Here is a 27,989-nt window from a genome sequence, read left to right as displayed (position 1 = left end):
TTATTCATCATCATCACCTTCTTCTTCCTCCTCCTCTTCCTTTTTTTTCTTGCTTAATCAGCCTTGATGACTCTCTTTTTTGTGGCATTAGGCTTTCCTTTAGTTTGGTATGCAGCAATATCTTTTCCCTATTTTCCTTCAGCCTAGCAGAGTTTTTCTGAGACTGCTTGTCATCTGCACCAGTGTCATTCCTTGTCTCTCCCAGTTTCTCTGCAGCATCACCAATGGGTAGACCATGTTGTTCTCCTTTGATTTTGGGGTGATACTTAGAACAAAAAACAAAAAGGCCGAAGGAAGCCTCTTGGGATCATTGAGTTCTTGAACTTCTTTTTTGTTTCCCCTTTGGGGAGATATAAGTTTTCACTTCTTTTTCATAATGGGCCTTGTCTGCTTTTGCCATGTCTTTAAATGTTCTTTCACCTTTCTCAGCACTTCTGAGAAAACTCAGAGAAGTTGACTGAAGTGTCTGGGCACTCCTCTTGGCACAAAGAATGCATATGATGACCTTTTGCCTCTCAGCTTCTGGAATCTTCCTTGCCCGTGTTTAATTGTTTTCCTGAGCAAGGCACAGAGTCACCCAGTGCCTGTCTGGCACTCACCCGCCCAAGCTCTGTCTCTGTGGAGCTCAAGGTACTCCAATGATCCACTACTTATTATCCATAGAATCTCAGGGCTAATTCAAAAGAATTCTATATTTACTTATAAAGCAATATCATACTCTCACAACCACATGACTCTATTTCATTGTACTTTGCATATTTATTATACTAACTTTTGACATAATTAACTCAAATTTGTTTTGTTGGATGGACAAGCCTAAACTTTTATGCCATATCTTTTGCACTTTTCCAGTGAATATCACATTCTATTTCCTCAACTAACCCAAAATGGTATTACTGTGCTTAATCAATCATAACAAATGTTCACAATCCATATGTTTTACTTTTTTGCATCCTCAATCTTGCCATTCTTGTGGCTCAGGGGGATATTTGCATCACTATTGTTCCTGTTTTGTACTGAAGCCCCTATTTTTTATTTTGTTTATTCTTTTTTTTTTTTAACATTTTATTTGTTGGGCACTTGGGTGGCTCAGTGATTGAGTGTCTGCCTTTGGCTCAGGGTGTGATCCCGGGGTCATGGGATGAAGTCCCACATCAGGATCCCAGCAGGGAGGCTGCTTCTCCCTCTGCCTATGTCTCTGTCTCTCTCCATGTCTCTCATGAATAAATAAATAAAATATTTAAAAAAATAAAGGCTTTATTTATTTGAGAGAGAGAGAGTATGAGAGACACAGAGAGAGATTACAGGCAGGAGGGAGAAGCAAAAAAGAGGGAGGATCAAATTCCCCATTGAGCAGGGAGCCTGATGCAGGGCTCCATTACAGGATCCCAGGATCATGACTTGAGCTGAAGGCAGACTCTTTACCCACTGAGCCAAAGCCATTGGTACCCCAAAGCCATTACTTTTTAGTTTTATAAGAAAAATATGCATTAATCTGGACTTTCAAAGTTTAACAATATATATATTTTTATGAATGTATAAAATATGTATGAACCTTTTTTCCTGACTTTTAAGTTAATACAGCTGTCATAGATATTTGTATACAATCATTTTGGAAATAATTTTTCTTGTTTGCAGTATTTAGAAGCAGAAGGAGTGAAATGTTGGGGAGACATATATATTTAAACATTGTTAATCACTACACACTTTCCTAGACATGGCATGCCATCTTAACTCCTACACTCAATGTCTGAGAGCTCCATTTGCTTCTTCCTCTCCCATCCTTGCAGCCTTAACCATCCTTATGCACAGACAGTGACCTCCTTACAGTTGTCATTTACATTTCCTTGAAAAGTAAGTCTTGAATGTATTTTAATTCCCATGCCTCTTGGATAACCTCATTTCTGAAGTGACTGTTCAAGTTTCTGACTATTTCCCTCCCCTCAAATTGGATTGTTTGTCTCCTATTTGCTGATTTGTAAAGGCTCTTTTTATGTTCTGGGAACAGATTCTAATTCACAGTGCCTTAAATCAGCACTATAAATGTTGAAAAAATTCCACCTTCTCTTTGTGATTTCTGTGTCTTGTTTAAGAAATATCTGACCACTTCAAAGTCTTCAAAATTTTCTACTACCTTCATTTTTATAAATTGTAAAGTTTGGGATGCCTGGGTGGCTCAGCAGTTGAGCCTCCCTGCCTTCAGCTCTGGGGCTGATCCCAGAGTACCGGGATCAAGCCCCATGTCAGGCTCCCTTCATGGAGCCTGCTTCTCCCTCTGCCTGTATCTCTGCTTCTCTCTCTCTCTCCATGTCTCACATGAATAAATAAATAAATTCTTAAAAAAAAAAAGTCATAGAGCTTTAGTTATTACATTTTGGTCTGTGCTCCTACTCCAGGTAATTTTCTTTTTCCCCTTATAGTGTAGATAGAAATTCCTTTTTTCCCCATACAGATATAATATTGTTTTTCTATATTTTGAAATGATACTAACTTTTCTGTTGTAGTGCATGGGCCCTTTGTCTGAAAATCAAGGAAGAGTTTAGGTCTATTTCTGTATGTTTTGACATGTTATACTATACTTTCTTCAACATTGCTCATCCATTTCAAAAATGCTTCCACTATTATATATTTATGACATTTCTAAATGCATTTCAGAATCATCTTGTCAAGTTTTATGTATAAACCTACTGTCGTTTTATAAGAATAATATTGAATCTGTAGTACAAATTGATAAGTGGCATCCTAATGATATTAAGACTTCTAATCCATGAACATGGTATATGTCTTCATCTTTGGTTCCTTAATTCCTATTAATGAAGTTTCACTTGCCTTTGTAAGATACACTTATATTTATTTATCTAATTTCTAAAACAAATTGCTAAAGATTAAATGTGATGTAGTTTGAGAGTATAGGGCCTCTGGAATCTACAAACACAGGGGAAGCTTGTATACAATCACAAGCTCTTCTCCACAGTAGGGAGGATGCATTTCCAAGAAAGACTACAGAAAGGGCAGGAGAATTAAGTGTTACAGCCTGAACAAGGCTATTGGCCCCTGCTAAAAGAAAAGCATAAATCCCTTTTCAGATCTTCTTCCTGTGGAAGAGCTTGAACCACTGGGAAGGGGAGTGAGGGAATGAAATGCTAATTATGCTAATTAAAGTCAGAACTAGACAGTATTGAATACCTAAAATTAAAAATCTGATAATAAAAATGCTGCAAAGTATGCAAGACAACTGAATTCTTTAAATAGGCTGCTGGGAATACAAAATGATAGAGTCAACTTGAAAAACAGTTTAGAACTTCCTTAGATATTTAAACATGTATTTACAATATGACCCAAAAATTCCACTCCCAAATATTTATTAAAACATATGTTCACCCATAAAAATAAAGCTTTTATATTCCAGATATCTATACATAGTCATCCACCAATAGAAACAATTCAAATGTCCTTCCATTTGTAATATTAACTAACTGTAATCCATCTTTTTAGTGGAATACTACCTACCAATGAAGAGATCAAGCTACCAATACAATATAAATACTGGATGCAATATACTGAGTAAAACCACACCAGAATAAAATGACCACAGACTGTATGATTCATTTATATTATGTTTTGAAAAGGCAAAACTGTATGGATGGAGGGGCACCTGGGTGGCTCAGTGGTTGAGCATCTGCCTTTGACTCAGGGTGTGATCCTGGAGTCCTGGGATCAAGTCCCACATTGGGCTCCCTGCAGGGAGCCTGCTTCTCTCTCTGCCTATGACTCTGCCTCTCTGTGTGTGTCTCTCAGGAACAAATAAATAAAATCTTAAAAAAAAAAACCTGAATGGATGGAAAAATAGATCAGTATTTTTTGGATCTGGGGACAGAGAGGCAATGACTACAAAGGGCATGAGGTAACTTGATTATGAAAATGTCCATATATTGACTGCATTGGTGGTTATGATGCTGTATGAGTTTGTTATAATCTAGGGACCTAGACATTTAAAAATGAATTTTAATGTATGAAAGTTATTACCATAATTAAGAAGAATCAATCACACACACACAAAATAAGGAGTTTTAACCTGTTGGACTCTCCAATCCCCCACCCATTTCTCCTTTGTAGTTAGAAATAGTAATAATTTCAGACCAGGAGAAAGTATTCCTACCTATGGAATCTTGGTTGTCTTGTTTGTTTGTTATCTATGTGTTTATTCATTCATGTTCATGCATTATTCGATATTGGATTCTCAAAATATAATGTGCCAAGAATGAGGCTATGCATCAGGCATAAATGAAAAACTCATAACTTCTGCTAAAGGACCAGAAAATTCCTTTCACCAAAATCAACTGCAAAACTAGACAAAATAGATGATGTACTGGGTATTAGCCAGTGGCTAATATTAGCTTTTGTTAGCACTACTTGGAAGAATTTCACTCAGTTCTCTGCCTCAGAACCACTTCTGACCTAGGGTGAAAAGAGAATGAAAACTGGAATATGAACAGAGCATAGGAATCTTGCTGAGCTGAGGAGACAGAGATCAAAGTTTGGGTCAGCTGAAACAGTGGGAGTATGTGTGGTAGGTACTGTAGAGAAGTTAGCTGTGTAGAAAAGGAAGCTTGGTGGGGGGATTACCCATTAGTTCTTGGTTGCAGGCTGGGTCCTAAATGAGCTGGGCACAACCTCCTAGGGTTTATCAGAGAACACATAATACAGGGATCAGAACAAAGTGGGGATATTTGAAATTGAGCAGGGTTGGTGAAGCGCCTTGTCAGTGGATCGCTTTCATAGTGAAGGGATGCTCATTAACACATCTTTAACACCTAAGCATATACCTGAGACGTAAAAGAGTTGCCATATTCAAAATTAAAACTGAAAAAATTTTAAAATGTTTAACTTATTAATCCACTTAAAATAGCAATAATAATACACTAAATGGAAATGTTAACAATATAATTTTAGGAAAATTAATATATTTTCCAAAACAAACCAAACTGTAGTGAGAAAAGTACATTGTTTTACATTTTTGCAAATAACCTAAATGACTAGCCTAATAGAAGTCAGCTGGATTCTTATGTCTGCCTTCTTCATTCAGTCTGACTTGATATACTATTTAAGGAAGTATATGAGGGAGAATATGACCTCACATAGACGTGTGGTTTTAAAAGGAGAAATATTATATTTTTTCTAATAATTTTGGATAGTCTTTTTGTTTCTACATTTCAAATAAAAAATTGGTTGTTTCTTAGTAACTAGCTGCAAATGGGGAAGCTGGAATCATATAAATTAATGGATCTTTTCCATGTATGTGGTTTTGTAACATCAAGTAAGCATCGTCTACTTGGGTTCAATGAATTACAGAGATATTTCCAATGTTGACACATTCCGTTATAAACAATAAAAACTGACAGCCCTATTAGATCTTATGAGAAATATTTTAAGTTTTGTCAAACTTCTGGCTGAAAAGTTTTCCAAAATTCTCTCTTTCTGTCTTTTCTTCAAATATCTCAAATGACATAAATAAAAACAAATACAGTCAATTATTTTCTTTGGAATGACAGTGAAGTGAGCCTTCACTTTGTTAATTTTTGAGAAACTTGTCTGAATAAATATAATTTGTCCTTCAGCCACTTAAGTCATATTGATGTTGCATTAAAAAATTAAAAAGTGACTGGTTCAGCTTCAAACTCTGTATCCAATAGATTTTCTCCAAACCCATCATTCTCCAGTATTCAGAACGATACTTCCTTATGTTTTCTCATACTGAATATTCAAAAGTATGCTCAAAGTTACAGTATTTAATAAATTAGTGATTTATACTTCTTGATCTAAGGTATTTAAAAGTGGCTTTTTAAAATGTAAATAGGTAAAGTTGGAGAATATATATTTAACAGCACATTTTGGTGCCACTGTTTTGATTTCTGTGAAGACACAAGCAGATTTATCAACCAATGCTTAAGCACCATCTTTATAAATGTTAACATAGTAAAACACCAAAAAAGAAAAATCCCACACATTATATTTATGAAAATGGGCTTAAATTAACAGATCTCTAGGAAGCATATTGGAATGCAGCAAACTGCACTTTGAGAATTGCTACATTAAATTATACTTGCCCTACAACCATCCTAACTTAGATTAGGGAATATCTGTCAAGCCCTGCAGGGTGACACCATATGATATACATCTTGCTAAATTGGAGCTGCTTGGGGAATATCTATGAGTTTCTCTAGATTTAACCTACACCTTTACAGATTTCAAATTGTTCAAACACTAGCTAAATTCCTGAAAAGCAGAAATTGTCTCTTTGAGGATGAAGCACAATGTGAAAATATCTGTAAGATATAATCAAAGTGCTAAATATTTCATCAAACATCACTAGGCAAGTAAATTCAAAACATGCAGTTTATACTAAACCAGTGATCAACAAAAATCATGCCCACTATGTCTCAGATGATGAATTTAGAAGACTACAAGTTTTGTATAGATTTATTTTTAAAACCAAAAAAATAATATGATTTTAGTGAATGAGGATAGAGAAACCGGATAAATATAAAATAAAACAACAAGCCAAATGGAAATTCTCAGACTAAGAAATAGAATAACTGAATAAAAATTTACCTAGTGGAGATGGAATAAAAGAAGACCTGTAAAGTTAAAGGCAGATGAATAGAAATTATGCAATCTAAGTAACAGGAGTGATGGGTGGAGGGTTAGGAGTTAGGAGGAGGGATACAGATCCCAGAATAAAAATAATCAGTGACTTAGAGACCTATGTGAAGGTCTTACATATGAGATGAATAAAGGAAAAAAATAGTTTAAAACAAGTATGGACACACACATATATTCACATATATTTGCATATATTTATATATAAATATAAATAGTTGTGAATACTATGCACACACAAACAAAATGAATTGTTAAAAAAAAGTAGGCATATATTAAAAAAAACCCTATGTATTCCTTTTAAAATTTTTGAAAAGACAAAAGACTTCAATGAAAAATGAAAATTGTAAGATGAAATTTATAACGTATGTTCATATAAACTATAGTAACAATTACCAAAAAATGGGAGGACAGGTAAATAGATTTATGTCATACTAAGGTTACCATGCTTAGAAAGTGGGAATGTTAAAGAGAAAATTAGGGAATTTCAAGTAGGAAATAAAAAATGCCAATTATAAAGATTGAAGGGGAAGGTTGAAATCAGAATTTTGTAGTATTTAGCGTGAAATTGGACAGATACAAAAATGACTCAAAATAGACCCTGATAAACAAAGAACCCATATTGCTAGCATAGAGCAAGCATTACTGGAACAATAAAATATAAATTAAAAAGCTATAGAGGAAATAAAAGTAGACACTAAAAATATTTAATTAACCAAAAAGACAAGATTAAGGAAGAACAAGGGAACAAAAACAGAAAAGTAGAAAATAAATAGCAATATGGTAAATTTAATAATAAAAAATTTAATTGAGCATAAATTGAATGAACATTCTTTTTTTTTTTTAAGATTTTATTTATTTACTCATGAGAGACACAGAGAGAGAGAGAGAGGCAGAGATATAGGCAGAGAGAGAAGCAGGCTCCACGCAGGAAAACTGATGTGGGACTCAATCCCAGGACTCCAGGATCACACCCTGGGCAGAAGGCAGATGGTCAACTGCTGAGCCACCCAGGTGTCCCAAGCATTCAAATTAAAAGGCAACATTTTTCAGCCTGTGTAAAGGCAGAGAGCCAAACTATATTTTGCTAATTAGAGTAAGATGAAACAAGAGAACATATGCTTAAAAAAAAAAAAAAACTGAGGGTGGGGGGAGTTGTGAATACTATGCACACGCAAATCATTAGGAAAGTGGTGTGTTTATTAGATAAAGTAGACTTTAAGACAAAGACCATTTTCACAGGGGAACAATGTAATGAGCAATGTCCTATGAATACATAACAGTCTTAAACATATATGCAACAGATAACAGAGCACCAAAAACCTTGAAGCAAAAGCCTAGCAGAAGTAACACAGATATAAATCTACAATCACAGTCAAATATTCTAACAGTATTCTTTCAGGAGATGACAGGTAAAGGATATAGACATTCAGTAAGACTACAGGATACATGAGCATAACTAAAATAATTAACAACCAGATTTTCCTGATTGACATGGGAAACAACACCTGATTAAATATTATACCTTATTTTCAAGTGTACATAAATTATTCATATAATAATGGTCAATAGTGGTTAATCAAAAGCTTAAATGAACTTTAAATGGCTGAAGTATTGTTTCTTAATCTGAATACCATGGAGCACTTCAGGTATTTGTCTCAACCAGTCTAATGAAATTAAGAATTACATTGTTAAAAAACGACAATTCACTGTTTTCCTATCTGTCCATCCTTTCCCCATTAGTCATTGTTGCTATAAATTTACAGCATAGTTATTAGTGATGATTATATAATTGCTATAGGAAGATGAAGATTTAGTATAAACCATGCGGTGATTTTTCTGCATGTCTGTAATTATTATATCACAGATATCAACACTTCTTACTAACTTCCTGTGTAAAGAGTATTTAATTCTCCTGTGGTTATTAATGCTTCCTTTAAAGAATAGTCTATAAATATCATCATTTCTTTAACCACCCGTTTCCTTCATTGTTATTACCTTATTTCTTAACTCTAGTATTTAAACTTTGTGGAATATAAACATTTTCCATCCACGGAATTAGAAACATACGTTTTAATTTTTTTACCTAATATTCTGGTGTTTTAATCTCCTTTATCTTCTGCTTCTGAATCTCATTTTGTTTATTAATTAATGAAAGTCTCTGGACTTTTCCCACAATGTATACTTCACCATAGCAGATTTCCTTCTGATTTACTTAATAACTTCTTTATCTTTCTGTTAGATCTAATATCACACCTCCAAATTTCTTGATGGCATATATGATTACATTTTCCAATCAATTTACAAACACTAATTATTATGTCAGAGGCTAATATTTAGTGACTTCTTGCTAATTAGAGACCTGGCTAAGCACCAATAAAGAACTTGAGTTTTTTCTGTAACATGATTTATTTTTAGTATCAAAAGTTTATGTGGGGAAAACAAAATGCTTTATAGATCAAAGGATGTGTCTTATACCACATACCTAGTGTGGCAGAGTAAACACTTTGCAGGAGGAGCTTTATCATTTTAACTAGTCCAATATATCCCTCATAGTAGTATTAGTAAAGTTGTAAAGAAAAATAACCCTTCTCAAAATTACAATAAAATCCTCTGATTTACTGTTTTCTTATAACTTGGTGATTGATGAAATAAAGAAAGAATCACACATCTCTTTTTCAGATCCCATTGGCTAAGTTATGTACTTCTGGAAACAACATTAATAAAAAGTTATAAGCCAATGCATGTGAACTATCTCCTTGCAATATTGACTTTGTCACATTTTCACAGTGACTATATGTCAGCACTAAAACACATCAGGGAACTCTTGGATGAGATACAACATTAGTATTGTTCCCACATTTAAACACCTCACATTTTTAAGTCTTGATTAATTATAATTTTGCTATTTAATTGATGATGTCTTAGTATATTACAAAGACTTTTTACTTGAAAAGGCATAAGACCTATGGATTGAGGGTATCTCTGCACACTGGAAGCACTTATGAAACATACTAAAATGTTTTCATGAAGAGCCACATCTGAAGATTGCTTCAGTAGATCTGGGACATTTCCAGGGATCTATATTTAAAAACTACTTATGCACATCAATATTAAAAACTACTCTAAATATTATCTTGATGCATTTTAATTAAAAATGAAATATAATTAATTTTATATTAATGTTACCTTTCTTTACAAAGACCAAAAAATAAATTTATATTCTTTTCTTTTTCTTATAAAGAGGAAGACCTGTCAAAGGTAGTTTGGGAGATATAGATTGTTGTTAGCAATAAAGTTATCATACAAAAATTAAACTATTTTTAAATAGTCACATCAGTTTGCTGCTCTAAAATAAACACAGCCTAGGGCAGTCAATAGCAAACTAGACAATTTCTCATTTGCACATAGCAAGCGGATCTTGCCTGCTCATGCTGAGATTCTTCTTTTATCTGTGGACTTACTTGCTTTTTGCCTTTCCCTGTAGAATAAAAATACATGGGAAGCCCTCTGTATTTTATGAATGGACTCTGCTGTGAAACCCAGCAATGGTCACACAGTCAGGGCATCATGTTTCAGAGGGTGGCCAATATCCCTCAGATGCTCCAACCTGAACATAGTAGAAGGAAAGCTCATAAAAGTTTGTTCATTTCTCTAAGATTATGCACTACGAGCAAAACTTTTTTTTCAAAAAAAATCTTGTTCAAAAAGTTCAAGAGATTTTGTTCATACATACATGTTGAGATTTTATTTGTTTTTTTAGTTAAAATGCATCAACTCTTGCTGTCATCTGAGGTCATAGTCTTGGATTTGTGAGATTAAGCCCTATGTTGGGCTTCACACTCAGCAGAAGGTCTGCTTGAGATTCTTTGCCTCTCTCCCTCTCCCTCTGCCCCTCCATCCACTCCTGCTCTCCCTCTCAAATAAATAAATAAATAAATAAATAAATAAATAAATAAATAAATAAATCTTTAACAAAATAAAAATATAAAGGTCTAAAACTCATCACAGCCAAGAGAAGCCTCAAGAGACCTAATAGCTAAGTGTAATATCATACCTTAGGTTGGATCCTGCAACAACAACAAAAAAACAATAGATTTTACAAACTATGGTAATATGAACAAAAAGTGTGGGCTTTACTTACTATCAGTCTATCAATACAGGTCCATTTACTGTAACAAGTGTACCATGCTGATGTATGATGTTAGTATTATGGAGAATTCCATGGAATATTTGAGGACTCTATTATCTCATACATTTTCTATAATCTAAAATTTCTATCTCAGTCTTAATAGATGTAACTTCAAAAATTTCAATGATATTAATTAGGGAGGCTCTTCTTTATTCTTTTTCATTAATATAGTGGTTATTTTTGTTCTTTATTCCATTGTATATATTTTTGTCAAATTTTACCACAAAATTTTTGATTTTCTATTGAATCTACAGATCAGTTAAGGAATATGGATTGTCTGTATGGTATTGTGTCTCCTTATTCATGAAGCTGACATGTGCCTCCACTTGACTTATAATTTTGTAACACATTTCAATATAATTTTGCAATTGCCCCAACCAGAACTTACCTATGTTTTGTTACACTGATTTATAACCACTGTCAATATTAACTAGCCTATTTACATCTATTGATTGCAAAAGGAACTTTAAAAATATTTTATCTAATTGTTCACAGTGTAAAAGATATAAACAAAAACTGATTTTTTTAAAAAATCCCAAACACTTGCAAAACCCTACTGCTAATTCTAATTACTGATCTCAAAGTTAAGTTGGTTTTCTTCAAAGACCAACATATTGTGTATAAATAATGAAATTCTCAGCTTTCCAATCATATATAGCACTTAATCCTTTTATACACTGCTTTTATACACTGCATATACACCCAGAAATATATTTAAAATGTTGAAGGGCTTGCTTCTAGCATCTCACTATCAATAAGAATATTTGCTATTATTTTTAAGTAAATAACTTTATTAGACTCCAGGAGTTTCCTTGTATTTTTAATTGCTAAGAATGTTTTTACATAAAAATTAAATTTATCATACTCTATATTATTTCTGCATTTATATATAATCACATTGTCTTCTCATCTCTTAATGTAGCAAATCATGTATTAATTTATTTTCAACTGGTAAGTCAACATTACACTGAGATATACATACAATCTGAATATGTACTGCATTGATGTCTGTGAGAACAACTGGCCTGTGATTTGTCTTTTACATACTATCCTACTTACATATTGGTGTCAAACTATGCTGGCCTTGATTATGCAATTTTTCTTTATCTCTTTTTAAGAGCGTATTTCCATATGACTAGAATAATTTCTTCTAATTTTGTTGTAAAACTGATTCTAAAATCACCTTTTTAAAAGGTTTTCTTTAAAGGAAGTATTTATTAATACTGTATCTCAAGTGGGAAGACCACTTGTTTTAGGTAATTGTTTTTTTGGTTTTTTTTGTTGTTCTTAATGAATGCAGAAGTTATATTTCTTCTTTTTTATTCTTTTCTTTTTTTTTTTTTTACATTTCTTCTAACAATTTCAATGTACTGGCATAAAATATCATAGCATCTCATTATTTTTAATTGTTGACATCTGTTATTATGCCCCAATTTCATCGGAGCTCTCGTTTATGTCTTTTTCTTCTTTGTAAATTTCATAATAGATATGTCATTCTCATCAGTGTGTTAAGCAGGATTGGTGTTGTTTATATAGTTTGAATTTATTGTCTTTCCTGGTATGTTCTACCTTACATGGTTTTGGATTCATTTTGTTCTTTTTAATCTAAATCCTGTAACTTCTTTGTTGACTAATTTTCAGCCATTCATTTTCAATGAATGTTATAGTGTAAGTCACAATGTCTTAGCTGTGTTTCCTCATTTTTTATTTATTTTTCTCAATTCTAAATATGTTTATGTGTAGTGGTTATAGTTCCTCTGTTAACAAGCTATCTTCGGTTTCATTTCTTAATGTCCTGTCTTGCAGTATTTTTCTATATATTTTTAAAATTGATTCCTGGATTATTTGGTCTACATATCAACCTTTGAAACCTATAACAATTTCTACTATGATTTATTATATAAGTGTTTATAGATGGCTACAATATTCTATTTATATACCACATATCAAATGTGTTATTTTTGCATTTTATATTTCTATAGCTTTACTCTCATTTTATGTTTGATCACATAAATACTAAAATTACTAAAAAGGTTATAACGTTCATATCACATATAACATACAAGGGACATATAAGTTTAAAATTGCTGTACTTTTCCTATGAATTTAATTTTTCATTATGAAATGATGATTCCATTTACCTCTAGTAATACTCTTTGCTTAAATGCAATTTTTTTAAAGATTTTATTTATTTATTCATTAGAGACACAGAGAGAGGCAGAAAGAGAAGCAGGCTCCATGCAGGAAGCCCCATGTAGGACTCGATCCCAGAACCCCAGGATCACGCCCTGAGGCAAGACAGATGCTCCACTGCTGAGCCACCTAGGCATCCCAAATGCTATTTTGTTTGATAATTTACTCACATATGGTAGATCTACAAGTTAATATCTGTCAGAAGGGAAGAACAATTGGTGATGGGTCAGAACAATATATGTTGATTTAATATAGAGTTCCTGAATAACTATTAAAAGAAACAATCATTTTATTATGGGATAGAATTCTAAGACATTCTACATAGACCAATTTAACACAGGCTAACTTACTAGGTAGTCTGCAATTTTCCCCTCAAGTATATTTTCATTCTCATCTCTATGCTATTGAATTTCTATTTTTTATAAACATTACTCTAAATCATGGAAAGTATTTTTATTTATTTAAATATCAATTGGAGTGACACCTGGGTGGCTCAGCAGTTGAGCTTTTCTGCCTTTGGCTGAGGGTGTGATCCCAAGTCCTGGGATCAAGTCCCACATTGAGCTCCCTGTGAGGAGCCTGCTTCCTCATCTGCCTGTGTCTCTGCCTCTCTCTCCCTCTGTGTCTCTCATTAATAAATAAATAAAATCTTTAAAAATAAATAATAAATATCAATTGGACTTTATACAATTTTTTTTATTTTACAACTGAAGATACTATTTTCCTAAATGTGTTTCTTTCCAGCATGTGTCCTCCATGTATTATGTATCTTCTGAGGCCCACAAATAGATAATTTTCCAGCTTTCTTTGCACTCTTTTACATGATACTCAAACTTCAAACCCATCTTTAATGAAGATGTATTCCATTTCCCCTCCTTAGAGGCTAGGGCATAGAGCAGTGTGTGACAAAGCCAGAATCCCTGACTAAATGTAACTGAGAGTCTGGCAGCATAATTCACCTCCTCAGTTTGGAAACCAGTATATATGGGTAGCAAATATCATCATCACTTGTCTGCAGACTCTATTGTCTTGATATTAGCTTTCTCGTAGGTCTTTCCCACACACACACTGCATTTTTGTGGATTGTAGCACACAAAAGCAGCTCTCATCACTGAAAATAAAATGTCTATGTTAAGGATTCTGTAGAAAATATACATTTCACAGCAAGTAGTTCTCAGTCTCAGATTAAGGCATTCATAAAACTGCACATATTTGGTTACAAATAAGATAATTTTAAAATAAAATGTGTGAAAAAGTGAAAATGTAAGCTTTCTTTTGGGGAGAGCATGAAGTTTTCTGAAACATAAAATTGTTCTCCAAGAAATGTATTAATTCATGTAAAAAAGATTTCTTTCAGAAATAAATTTGTATATAGAAATACTTTCCTTCCTCAACAGCTTTCAATAAAACGAGTCAAGTTCTAACAATAAGCTACTAAGTTTTGTGACATTGTCTATGGTTCGTGAAACCTATGCTTACTTTTTCTTGGAAAGGGAAGCTTATTGTGATAGTGTTTCAGTTTGGTATATTTTCTGCCAGAAATTATTGATTTATGAGTCTTTATAAGATATTAGTTTCTGCCTGGTGCCTCTTTTGATGTTAAAGTATTTTTCTCTGACTAACTCATCCTATCTGTTGTCTCTTCACTCCTGAGCAGGCAGGAGGCTTTCGTGAATCTGAAGCTTAGACAAATCTCTATTATGTGGACCTCACGTCTTCATGCTTACACAAATTCCAGCCCCTGCTTGCTGTCCTCAACTATGCATGTTTGGCATTTACATTTATTGTCTGTACCTAGCTCTCTTTGTGCTAAATGTTTGGTTGAGAATGTCTTTTCCGTTTAAGATCCCTGAGCCCACTTTTCACCAAGACATTGTTATGAGTTTTATGTTGTTTGAACCCCATTTACCATTTGGAAGCCCAATCTATGTGAGCACTGATTCCTATTTCACCCTCTAGTCAGATTTCTGACTTGTGCTAGAGACTTTGCAGTATGCAATTTTGTAGGTATAGTCATATTCTGAGTATGATTCAGAACTCTAATATTTAAGACCTCAAATATAACAATATGGGTATGTGCAGGAAGGGGTTGTTAACTCAGTGTACTTTTACTGGTGTCCTAGAAAAACAGATGAAAATAATCTGCCCTCAGTTACCAAGACTGTAGCACAATTTTTGAAGGCTTATGGGAAAATACTGATCAACACCAGTTATTTTTCATTCAAAGATACTGTGATTTTTTTTTTTTTGGTGGGGGGGGTAGAACTGTAAACAAATGAAAAGAATAAGAAAGAGGAGGAAAAATTATATTAAAAAACAGGAAAGAATAAAATAATTATTGACCAAATAGATACATTGTATGAAATTATCATTAAATATCATGAGAGGATGTCTGTGATAACACAGTAAATCAAAGGAGTTGACTCTTCATTAATAGCTTGAAATATTATATAGACAAACACACACCCACCATGTCGATTTGCTTCATGAAACATTTTCTTTTTCTCTTTGCCTCTGTCTCTTTCTTTTTTGCCAGTTTTGATTGTAAGCCTCTGATTTTGTGTGTAGAGAAAGCATCTATCCATTTTGTTTTCCAGTTTTTAAAGATTTTGTAACATGTGTTCCTAAGGGAATGCCCTCCATCCATAATACCGTCTTCTGGTGATAAATTTTTTATCACATTTAAAATAGAAACATTAGTTCACCTCAAAGCACATAAAGATTTAATTCAAACATTTGGGCCAAGGTAGGCAACTCAAAATGAATACCCACTGACCAAGAAGGCCTTAATGTTTCCCAAAGTCTCAACTGGCTTTATACAGGCTTCTTGCCTACAAGGCCCTGACCTCCCTCTCAGAGAGGGAGATTCTCTATTTTTTTTTTCTTGTATATTTTTTATTAGAGTTTGATTTGCCAACATATAGCATAACAGCCAAGGCTCATCCTATCAAGTCCCCCCTCACAGAGGGAGATTCTTATAGAATCCAGATGACCTGATCAGAAGCACCCCTCCATTTTCTTTATAGAAAAGTTTCTCTTTTATTTTCTTTATTTTTAAAGTATAGAGACTACACATTTTTAAAAGTGTAATTGTGAATTCTCTCTCCATCCTTTTGTGATGTAAATCTTATTTTTTTAAAGCCTCTTGCTAGTTTCACAACCCAGGGGTGTTGTTTCTCAGGGACCTGGGAACCATCCCTTTGAAATATGTGATCAAGGAAGATAGTTCTCCATCACCTAATTTCTGTGGGTAGGTAGGGACCTAACTTCCCTGAGAGCCTTGTTCCAAGCTTCAAAACTACCTCCTATCATGAGAAAGTTTACTTCACCTTCAGATAAAGCCAATTAGAAAACACAAATGGCCAATGAACACTCAGATTTTGTCCTCACTTCTTTCTCCTTTTACTGTCATGCACAGATGTAATTTTGAGGAATTTAGCAATTATCTGTTCTTTAATACTACACTGGTCTTAATTTTCAAAATTTTCAATATGCATTATTTCAGTTAGCTATTGCAATATAATTAACCATATCTGAGCTCAATATTTTACCACAACACAGTTATTTCTCATTAATTTATGTTTTTACTGTGTGCTTCTTCCAGTCTCATCTGGGATATTCATGTGCCATGGGCAGCTCCCATTGGCCAGGCAGCTGTATTGACATGGATGAATTCTTTCGCACAATTCAGTAGCCTAGGATTGGTTTGCAGTCAGCTAGTGTAGGTTGCAGATGACTCATCAGTTTCCCATGTACTTTCTCATTCCTATCTGTAGTTGAGTCAAGACAAATTCACCTGCTAAGCCAGACATGTCTGTGTTTTCATGGGCACTGAATAGAAGCAAGAAAAAGTAAGCTACCAGGAGCTCATGCAAAAAGGGTGACACACTGGTGTTTTTTAGTTTATTTTAAAATTTTGGAAATATTGCTTTGGTCAGAGTAATCTAAATAATAAACACAAGTCAGAGTGCAGTGGACTAGGCCCTAATGGGGAAAAGCCACAGACACAGGAAAGCCATCATTCTCATTTGGTAGATTATGTTTCCAACATCACAATTCTCCAGTGTCTTGAATTGCATATTTTCAATGACTTTGTCTTCATTCCACTCATACTACCTACAGTCAAAAGCATAAATTAGATATTCTTATAACTGCTAAGAACAGCTTATCCAATTATGTAAATTCCATGAGTTCCAGTTCTCTTGTGCTGGTACCCAAGTTCCAATTATTATTATTATTATTATTATTATTATTATTTATTTTTAGTGCTTTGGAATCTTCAATTCTATTAGCTTTTGGCTCTGCCTAACCAGTTGACACATTCACCCTGTCCTCATCCTATTTAAACTTCATGGTCAGGCATTATAATCACTTCATCATGTATGTGCCGGAATCTTTGCATCTCTCTCTTTCAGCTTTATTAGTTCGGCAAAAAGTTGCATTTATGGTTAAATCCGTCTCTATACCATAGAATGCAGCTGGAAAAATCTATTGGCACACTGATTGGTTTCATTTAAAATATGCGATCACAAAAAAAATCGAGAGGGCCCTTAATACTGCCAGCCGTCTTGTCCTTCCTTGGTCCATTTGCAATGGCACTTTCCCAAAGTCTCAGGCCCAGATGCTCATGCCACACTGTGCTTTCTCCTCAATCCATCCTACAATCCTCTCTTCTTTTCCAACCTCAGTGGACTGTAATTTTGTCCCGGTCAAACTATACATTCCACATTTGCTTGATTCTTTATCTTTCTAGTCTTACATCCAATTTTTTAGAACATACTCTTTGCTCTACATGAAGTATATCCTCCATCTCACCATTTCTCACTTCTACTGTTATCCTGGTCTGAGCCACCATCATCTCTCACCTATATTACTGCAATTACCTGCTAACAGATCTTCCTACCTATGCTTATTCTTTAATCTGTTTTCTCACAAAAGGCCACTTGTGTTAAAGTATTTCATTGTATCTGAACATTCACTGTCCCTCTTTGTGAAAGCATTATACTTCCTATCCCATTAGCAAGAAATTTGACCAAAAGACCTAGATTGGTAAATAAACTGCGAGAAATGATTATGTCCTATCCAAGAAGAAATTTTATGAATTAGTCCTCCCCTCATCCCACCAGGAGATTGGCAAACCTCAAATAACAATTGCCTACTTATCCTATGCCCTGGAAAGAACAAAACATAGAGGAGCACAAGAGCTGACCTGCAAAGACTATGTGACGAAAATGGAAGAAAAAATATTTGTTATTGCAAGGCAATGAGATTTTAGGGTTGTTATATCACTGTAGCCGAATATAAGAAAATCGACTAATAGAGAAATTGGTACATGAAACAGCGGTATTGCCACAACAAAAGAAGCTTAAATTATGTCACATTGGCTCTGCAGCTTAGTAGTAGGCAGGCCAGAAAATGCTATTGAAATCTGCCAACATGGAGCTCAGTGAAGCATTTAGTAAAACCGACAAATGTGATAACCTCGAAGCTTGATAATGTTCTTAATGAGTCTTTGGTCTTAGGTGAAGAGGTTTGGAAACAGAATGCTATTAGTGTTTCTTTGTTATTTTTATTTTTATTTGACATGAAATTACATGAGCTAAGAAATGATTGCCAGGTTTGTAAGCAGAGTTAAAAGATTCATTGGCTTCTCAGCTAAATAGCTTAAGGAGAATATTGAAGTGTTTTAAGATACAATCATTGATTAACGCTTGCCTTCATGATAAGAGCTTTGTTCAAACATCTTAATTCATTAAGCTGACACCTGTTAAATTCTTTCCATGCCTTGGGGAGGGAGGAAAGGAGTGGTGAATGCAGCTTTCCCAGGAAAGTCTGATGAGCTCGAGGCAATTAAAATGAAATCTAGAAGGGGAAGAATGCCTTATAAAGAATTGTGACTATAGATGTTGGTCTATGAAACAGATGGAAAAGAAGGTAGGTGTGTCAGTTGATATGGGTATTTTGTGATTCTTTTTAAAAAGTCCTGAATAGGCAGTACATTAAACTAATTAAACATGACTTTATATCAGAATTTACTAAGTGATCAACTTTTATAAGCCCATGACTTTTTTTCCCCATCTCTTAATTAAGCAAATCATATAGATCTATATTATGGAGCAACTATGGCAACAATAAAACACACAAAAATTATTCTGTTATATCGAGTTTCAGTGAAGATAATATAGGACAAAAAAAAAAAAAAAAAAAGATAATATAGGACAGCCTTCCAGGAGACTAAATTGGCCCTCAAATAGCCTCTGATTGACTATTGTAAAGTTCATATTCATTACTTAAATTTTAATGACTTAGGAAGGATGCAATCTTTCCTTTTTTTTTTTAAGATTTTATTTATTTATTCATGAGAGACACACAGAGAGAGGCAGAGACACAGGCAGAGGGAGAAGCAGGCTCTATGCAGGGAGCCCGATAAAGAACTCCATCCCAGGACTCCAGGATCATGCCCTGGGCCAAAGGAAGGCATTAAACTGCTGAGCCACCCAGGGATCCCCACAATCTTTCCATTTTGCTGCAATATCTCCTCTCCATTTCTTGTTACTTATATAATCCTCCACTTTCAAATTTATACCTGCCCAGAACCATGGATATTTGATGTTTCCTTCCCTACCTTAGACTTTCTAAATGTAATTAGATATTAAAACGTAAAACTAGCCTTAATGTATCAGATCAGCAAACTCTTTAATATATTGGTTTTCCCTACTTAAAGCAACTATATTATTAATATGACATCAACTCTATCAGTTTACAATTTAGAAAACAAGATTTTATTATACCATAATCACCACCAGTTAATGACTTAATAAATACCAAATAAATGAAAACATACCTAGAAATATTGGTAAAATTGCTTTTTGAAAAATTTGTTGGTAAAAAGCCTAACTACACACAGGCATGTAAATAAACAGACACAAATTTGAACTTTAGTTCCTGCAATCACTAATATGTAAGCAATTTGCTAAGTTCTATGGTATACATTTAGATTTCTTATAATGTTCGCAAAGTATATTCACAAGCATCATAAAAACCTTTTCAGAGAAGAAGTAGATATTGAAGTTGTACAAATCATGAAAACAGACTGGTTTCAGTGAATAGTGACTGCCTTAAAATGGAAGAAAAAACTGTTGAAAACTATCATAGTTATGCATATCATATTTATATACTCTAAAGCAAATATAAGGTCATTCATATAAATTGCTACTAGAAAATTAGATTTTTCTTAAAGGAATCAACCGTATATCACTTATTTTATGAAACTAGAAAAATTAATGCCAAGAAAGAGAATTTAGATAATCTAAAGCAATTAATTCCTAGGAATGATGTTATTTAACATTTTTATGAAGTAGTAAGAATGCATTTGCAGCTGATATGAGATTGTGAATTTGGTTAGTTGTATCTTACAAAGTAATACTTCAAGTAAAGAAATCCTAATAACATTTTAGTGCCCAATTGCAAATAATATGAATTCAAAGAATACATTTCCTTGGCAGGAAAATTGTTAACAAAATCACAGAATACAATGCAGTTTCCAGGAAAATAAAATCAAATGTAGGAAGCATTTGTAGAAGTAAAATGTCCAGAAAAATAGTAATGTTTTTCTATTCTAGTTTGCATTAATTTGTCATATTCCTCTTGTCTGTCTGTCTTAAGTAGATCTTCAGTTTCTTAAGGTAAAAACACAGATTAACTGACTTTTTTTCTTCAAAGCATCACATCCAAAATGTTGCTTACGTTAGAAACCAGTAAGTGAGCCTTTACTGACTTCTATCCTGTACCTAATCCCTGCTCCTGTGCAGTTCGCACCTCTCACCTACATCATACTCCTCTTAGATCAACGTCAAACGTCACGTCTATCCGCTGTCATCTTTCACCTGGATTAAGTGAAAGCCTCCTATTTGATTTGCGCACATTCAATCATCCTCCTCACTTCCAATTTATTCTCCAGAGTGTGACCTGAATTATCTTGAACATTCCAAGCACAATCCTCCTTCCTGAAGAGCTTCTGCTTCCTACCCTCTCTCAGTTTTCCAATCACACAAGATTTACTATAGGTGCTCAAGTGTGCTTTGCTCCTTCCTGCCTCTGTTGGAACTTCATTACCCATCTTTGGCCAGAAAGTGGGTAAGATATATGACCTCAACTGTTATATTTGGGACATTTAATTGTCTAGAAATACTCACCTTAAAGCAAATATACTTGACTTTTGGTCCCTTTGAGTGGGAAGACTTATTTTGCTACTGAGATAATTAGTTATTTTACCCTTGGAATTAGTAACAACACAAATTAACCTTGATTTTTGAAATAAAATTTGACCTTATCAAGTCTAAGACTTTTCTTCCATTGAAGCTGATCCACAGAGAGTCTCCCCATAGCCTTTCACTCTCTTCTGGTGGCTGAAATGTGTCACTGATAATTAGAGACTGCAACACCTTCATCAAGCTACCTCCACTCTACACTATTTACAGCCAAACACACAGAACATATGGGGCTTTCTCATATGTAAGAACATCCATTGTTATAAGGACAACAGAAACCATGAATAGGAGATCATGGCATCTACTTAAATCAAACATTGAAAGATCTGCAGACCTTTTAAATAACTACATTAGATACATAAGACTAATCCAACTTTATTTTTTCGTGTTTACCTGATGAGACAGCTGGTCTATGTCTTTTCCAATCAACATGGAGGATTGTCCCTGGTTTAGAGCAATTCTGTGATCTTTCTTATTTCAGAAAAAAAAAAATGTCTAAAGAAACATTAACCATCCATGGAACTAAGGAAAATGGTCCCTGGTTACTGTACAGCATGCCATGCATAACTACCTTACTACTGCACCATCACTTACTGCCTGAGGCAACAAACTCATGAAATCTATAAGAAGACCTGGGGATGGTTTTCATTTCTGACTGTGAAATACTTGGATTACTTGAGTGGTCAGGAGTGGTTGGGGAGCCATTGGAAGGAAGGACTCTACTGCCATCTCGAGGAACAGGTTCTCTGGCATCTGTGGGCTGAACGCAACACTGCCACCCTTCCCTGGACTGAAGGTCTGAGATAGGACTTGGATACAGCAAAGTTATTCTACCTTCTATTTGTTTTTATTTGTCTTTGCTCTCCTTTTCCCAATATTTTGGAGTCAACAGTTGTATTATGTATTTGAGCTATTTTAACATAGACGAGTGCACCTATAAATCTCTGTGTATGCTACTTTAGCTTGAGAAATGTTAGGTCTTCCCATGTCCTTCTCTGCTTCCTCCTTGAGTGGAGGTCCCTACTACCTGTGTGTTACCTGCCTAATCCCTGGGGTTGACTGTCGTCCGGGAGAGTGTGAGGTCCAGGTGGCCTTCCTAGCCATCTCTCTCTCTCTCTCTCCTTCTCTCTCTCTTTCTATTCTTTGTTAAACTGCTGATTGTTCTATCATTTTTTCTTGTCGCTGCTTGTATTGTAGACCTATGAGTGCCCTCTTAATTGCTCTCCAGCAAGATCTCTGTAGTTTTTCATGATGTTCCATGTGTGGGATTCTCCTGCTCTATTGCAAGTAAGTCAGGCACACTGTGGAGCTCTTGCTTTTAAAGGTCTGCTTCTCCTCCTCAACAGAAACTTCATGGCAATTCACTTTATAAGACCTAGGGATGGGATCCCTGGGTGGCGCAGCAGTTTGGCGCCTGCCTTTGGCCCAGGGCGTGATCCTGGAGACCCGGGATCGAATCCCACGTCGGGCTCCCGGTGCATGGAGCCTGCTTCTCCCTCTGCCTATGTCTCTGCCTCTCTCTCTCTCTCTGGGTGACTATCATAAATAAATAAAAAAAAATTAAAAAAAAAAAAATAAGACCTAGGGATGAGGACAGCAGGCGGCTGCTCTGGGAGTGCCAGTTCTACTCTACGAGCAGGTGCTGGGGGGACATGGGGAGGGGTGGTGGTGACTCTGGTCTTCTTGGTTTGCCCTTCCCAGGATGAAAATACTGCCCTATGGACCAGATGTTTGAGCTCACTTGCCTTGAACAGAGCTTCTACAATAGGAAGCTGGGTAATTGGGAATGCTCCTGGCCTAGTCCTCTGTTTCCCCACTTCTATCTTCTATCCTAGACTAGGAGCTTTGGAAGAGGGAGCCCCCATTTTGGTGAGCTGCAGAAGGGGAAGGAGAAGGCAAGCCCGCTGCCAGACTTTACCCTCTCACCAAGATCTAGTCAATTTTTTTTTGCTAGGCAATTTTTGATAATTTGTATTTCTTTTTTTGCTATATGCCTTGGGACACATTTCTACAGTCTTTACATTATTCTTGTTTTCAATCAATTAATTTCCTCTGGTTAGATAATGATTTGAGAAAGAGTCCACTACTCCTCTTTCTTCCATTCCAGAAGTCAGGCTTCAATTTCCCTGTTTTCCAGGTTAGCTTTTTGCAATTTTTACCAGTATCTACTGAAAGTAGACTCGTATATTTAATATATATTGAAAAGATCTAAGTATCTTCGAATTAAAGTTGAATAGATTGGACTCAAATTCAAATCAGAAGCATGAAGAATTTTGATATTTTGCTTGTAATGTCAAGCAGAATTTTGAACACACACATTATTTAAGAATAACTGATCTATCCAAGTGACTTTTTGGGGAAATGGAGGTGATGTAAGGCAGAATTGTTATTAGTTCATATACAAACTTTCAAAGAATCCATGTGTATATATTAAAAATTGAGATCAGGGAAATGAAAAGATGAGTTAATATTATCTTCTGGGGACACCTGGGTGGCTCAGTGGTTGAGCATCTGCCTTTGGCCTGGGTCATGATGCTGAGGTCCTGGGATGGAGTCCTGCATCAGGTTCCTCACAGGTAGCCTGCTTCTCCCTCTGCCTGTGTCTCTACCTCTCTCTCTGTCTCATGAATAAATAAATAAAATCCTAAAAAAGAAGATATTATCCTTGGTGAACATTGAAATGCACAAAGTACATCACACCCCACACCCCCTCCCCCGACCCATGTCCCCAGGCAACTAGAGGAATCCCTCTCTGCTAGATGAGAGTGCCAAGCACACAATAATGCACACTAAAACTTTTTGCTGAATTAAATTGTCAAGGCACATCTTAGACATTTGCCATTGGCAGAAACTGACTAAAATCTGGCCCTTCAATGTGGGGAGCTGAAATGCAGAGCTGATGGAAAAATTTTGCTGATATTTCAGCCATGTGCTTAAAACTTACCCGATGCTTACTATCAAAATTGCTTTTGATTAATAAAGAAACCAAAGAAATGAGGTATGGATTAATCTCAGTGTACTTGAGTACCCTGTAGCCATATATCATGTATTTGTTGAGACACACCAAGCACCACACCAGTGTACATACATGAGTTTATTTAATTCTTACAAAACCAGATGAGGTTATTCATATTCCTCTACCATTTTATAAAAGAGGATATTAAGTTAATTGACCAAAGTCTTCAGCTAGCATACATTAAACCCAAGACGTGAACAAAGGAAGTCTGCTTTCATAGATAAACTCGAATAATATTCTACGCTAGTGAAATCACACTTTATTGATAACCTACACAATCACTCATTTCCAGTACAATGATAATCATCAGATGGACACATGCTCTCCCCTCCACTTTGATGGAGGGTCATAGAGGTCTTGCCCTTATTTTTAAACTAGTGTAAATTTATTGCATTGCTTAGATATTTCACTATGCATAGACACTGATGACCACTGACACAGAATTACTAAAGTACTAATGTGAATGTTTGAAATGATGTTTCCTATTTGTATTGAAAGGAAACTTATATTAAAGATTGTATTAAGCATATATAAAATTTTTTTGAGATATCCTTTGGTGCGTGTTTGTGTGTGGTTATGTGTAACTCTTGTGGGAAATATTTTATCTGTTTCAACAAGAAAAATCTAGTTTTCAAAATTCAGGACAACAGTCATGGCAACCTTTGACTAACATGTGGAAACATGTAAAAATGAAAACATATTTGTTTTATATATTACAATTTTTACAAATGTTTTAATAAATTTTGCGATCAACTTTGAGCCTTTACTTCGGAGTAATTCTATGATCTGCCATGGTACTGTATTACTCCTCTTATGAGACCCTGTGTGACTAAATAGTTGTTGAATTCCCTGTGGGTATATTACGTGTTTCTATCATAAATAATTTAAAAGGGCAGCTCAAAGTTGTTAAAATGCCTGCTGATGATATTATATGTCCTTTCCTCATATCCAGAGTACCTTATTACCTTACACCTGGGTATCAGAAAATGAAAACCATTTGCTTTTGTAAAAAAAAAAAAAAAAAAGGGGGAGTAAATCAAATATTGATTATGTATAGAGATGCTGACCATTTTCATTCAGATTATCACTTTAGCTTTCTCATGTTACCTCTGATTTCATTTGAAACAATTATCTAGCTGTTGATATTTCTGCACATGGTTTATTCTCAATGCCATGGTGTGTTGTGTGTGTGTGTGTGTGTGTGTGTGTGATTTTTGTTTGGTTGCTTTAGATATTAGGACTGTCCCTTGAAATTTAGGCAAGTATGTTATACAGTTAGTATTCAGAGCTATTTGAACAGTCACCTGAATCACAGTATTTGAGGAACTACAATAGTAACTCATCAATCAGAAACCCCTGTATAGAAAGCAGATGGAAATAGTAGTATAAAAGCAGGTTGCCTTAGCAAGATTTACAGCATTATAAATGCCAAGAAACTTCACCTCTTCAGATTTCTGTGACCTTCTGGCACAGATGTTATAGAATGGCACTAAACCATATTTTCACCTTGTCCCTAGACTACTGCAAACAATGTTCTGATTGATGACATCTTCTGACTCATCTATAATCCTAAGGCCCATAGTTTTATCAGAGCCCGTTAGCAAGGCAAAGGCACATATATAGATTCTGAAACTTACTGAATGGTTAGATTATATCCTTATTATTCACTTAGTCCTGAAAGCCTGGCAATTCAGAAGGATGACAAATATTGTCTCACCAGATGGGAGTAAAATAAGGAAATTTCCAACTGAAAACCTGTGCTTGAGAATTACAATGCCATTTATTTCAAAACTTAGACTTGCCATAACTGAGGAATATAAAAAATATTGGTGTTTGAAAGAGAAAAATTAAATTGCACAATCATAGTTGGCCTGCCAGAAAATGAGATTAAAACAATTCCTATTGTATAGATCTGTCCAGAAACAAAATATAAAAAAGAAAATGCTCCAGTAAGATCTATAAAAATTTCAGTTAAACTGTAAATCTAATCAGTATTGATTAAATGAAAATTTAGAATTCATATATGTTCTAAAAAAGCCTGTTTTCTATTTTTAACTGGGCATTAAGACTAGGAGATTAAAACAGATATAAAGTCAGTATCGATTTCTTTTCATGATAAAGTTCAGTCTCTTAAAATATATTCATTAGAATGTGACTATTTTGCTTCTTTCCTCTAGTTGTTCACTCTGACGATTCTTATGACAAAAGTTGTACCATTTTAAACATCAAATTATGATTTACATTTTATTTTCCATCAGTACCCTCCAGCAGTTCTGCAGGGGAATAAAAACGACATTTGTCAGAATCCAGCATGTAGTTCCAGTTATTCATCCATTTGACACACAGTTTCCATATATTGAAACAGATTATTTTAGCCTAATAAAAATCTGCTTTAACATCATATGTTATTATTTTATAAATAATAATCTGGAATTCATTATATAGGGATATATTTGAAGCACATCTTTTTTTCTTCATGTAATTTTTCAATACATTTCATATGTGTTGAGAATGATAACAGATTTTAAATTTAGAAAGAGGACATCAGCGATCCCTGGGTGGCGCAGAGGTTTGGCACCTGCCTTTGGCCCAGGGCGCGATCCTGGAGACCCGGGATCGAATCCCACGTCGGGCTCCCGGTGCATGGAGCCTGCTTCTCCCTCTGCCTATGTCTCTGCCTCTCTCTCTCTCTCTCTCTCTCTGTGACTATCATAAATAAATAAAAATTTTAAAAAAAATGTTTAGAAAGAGGACATCATTAACATAAGCACACTATGTCTATATAGAGTTAGTCTACAAATACATTTCTCCGAATATTTTAATGTAATATATATAACAATGCTTTCAAGGACAAGAAAATAATTCATGGGTGATTTGTATGTGTGTGTATGTGTGCATGTGATTAGACTTAGCTGGCTCTTGTCACTTCTCGAATTCATGATACTTGGTAGGAAATCTTTGTATGCGTAGATATTGGTGCTTATTTAGGATAAAAAATAATCAGCATTTTTACAAGAAGAATCCCTGGTGGATTTACTGCTTATGCAATTCATGTGCAGCTTTGAGCAAAAAAGCAACACAAAATATTAGCAATTGAGAGGAATATTTCTTTTGGCTTTCATGGTATTGAATCATTCACTTTTTATTTTTTTTCCCTAGACAAGTTTACTGTACTATTAAACAGAATTTTCAACAGTTGGTTTGAATGACAATAATTATTGAAGGAAGTCATTGAGTAAAAGAATAATTCTACAAGAGCACTTGAATCTAAACAAAACATGGGGAGATGTGAGAAATAGTAAAATGGAATATATATATAAAAGACATTTTTTCCTTTTTGAAATATATTTCACAGAAAATTAACTGTTGAAGCAAAAAATAACAGTGTTTTGCAGAATTTATAGTATATCTAGAAATAAATATGTGACACAAAACCACAAAGGCAAGCAATCAGAGCATGATATCATACTTGAAATAATGTCAACAACATTTAAAGGTGGACTGTACTCAGGTGAACACTCTATTTTAAACCTTAGAGAGGGATCCCTGGGTGGTGCAGCAGTTTGGCGCCCGCCTTTGGCCCAGGGTGCGATCCTGGAGACCCCGGATCGAATCCCACGTCGGGCTCCTGGTGCATGGAGCCTGCTTCTCCCTCTGC

At 34.7% G+C, this 27,989-nt stretch overlaps 1 pseudogene; it reads right to left on the bottom strand.

The window, feature by feature from the left end:
* LOC140600077 (high mobility group protein B1 pseudogene) lies at window positions 1–25,911 on the bottom strand (annotated as a pseudogene).
* Window positions 25,912–27,989: the final 2,078 nt, after the last annotated feature.

The sequence above is a fragment of the Canis lupus genome, chromosome 1 (assembly GCF_048164855.1).
Source record: "Canis lupus baileyi chromosome 1, mCanLup2.hap1, whole genome shotgun sequence".
In the NCBI taxonomy this organism is placed as follows: Eukaryota; Metazoa; Chordata; class Mammalia; order Carnivora; family Canidae; genus Canis; species Canis lupus.
Note: the sequence above shows the minus strand (reverse complement) of the source record. Positions and strands in the feature narration are given on the sequence as shown.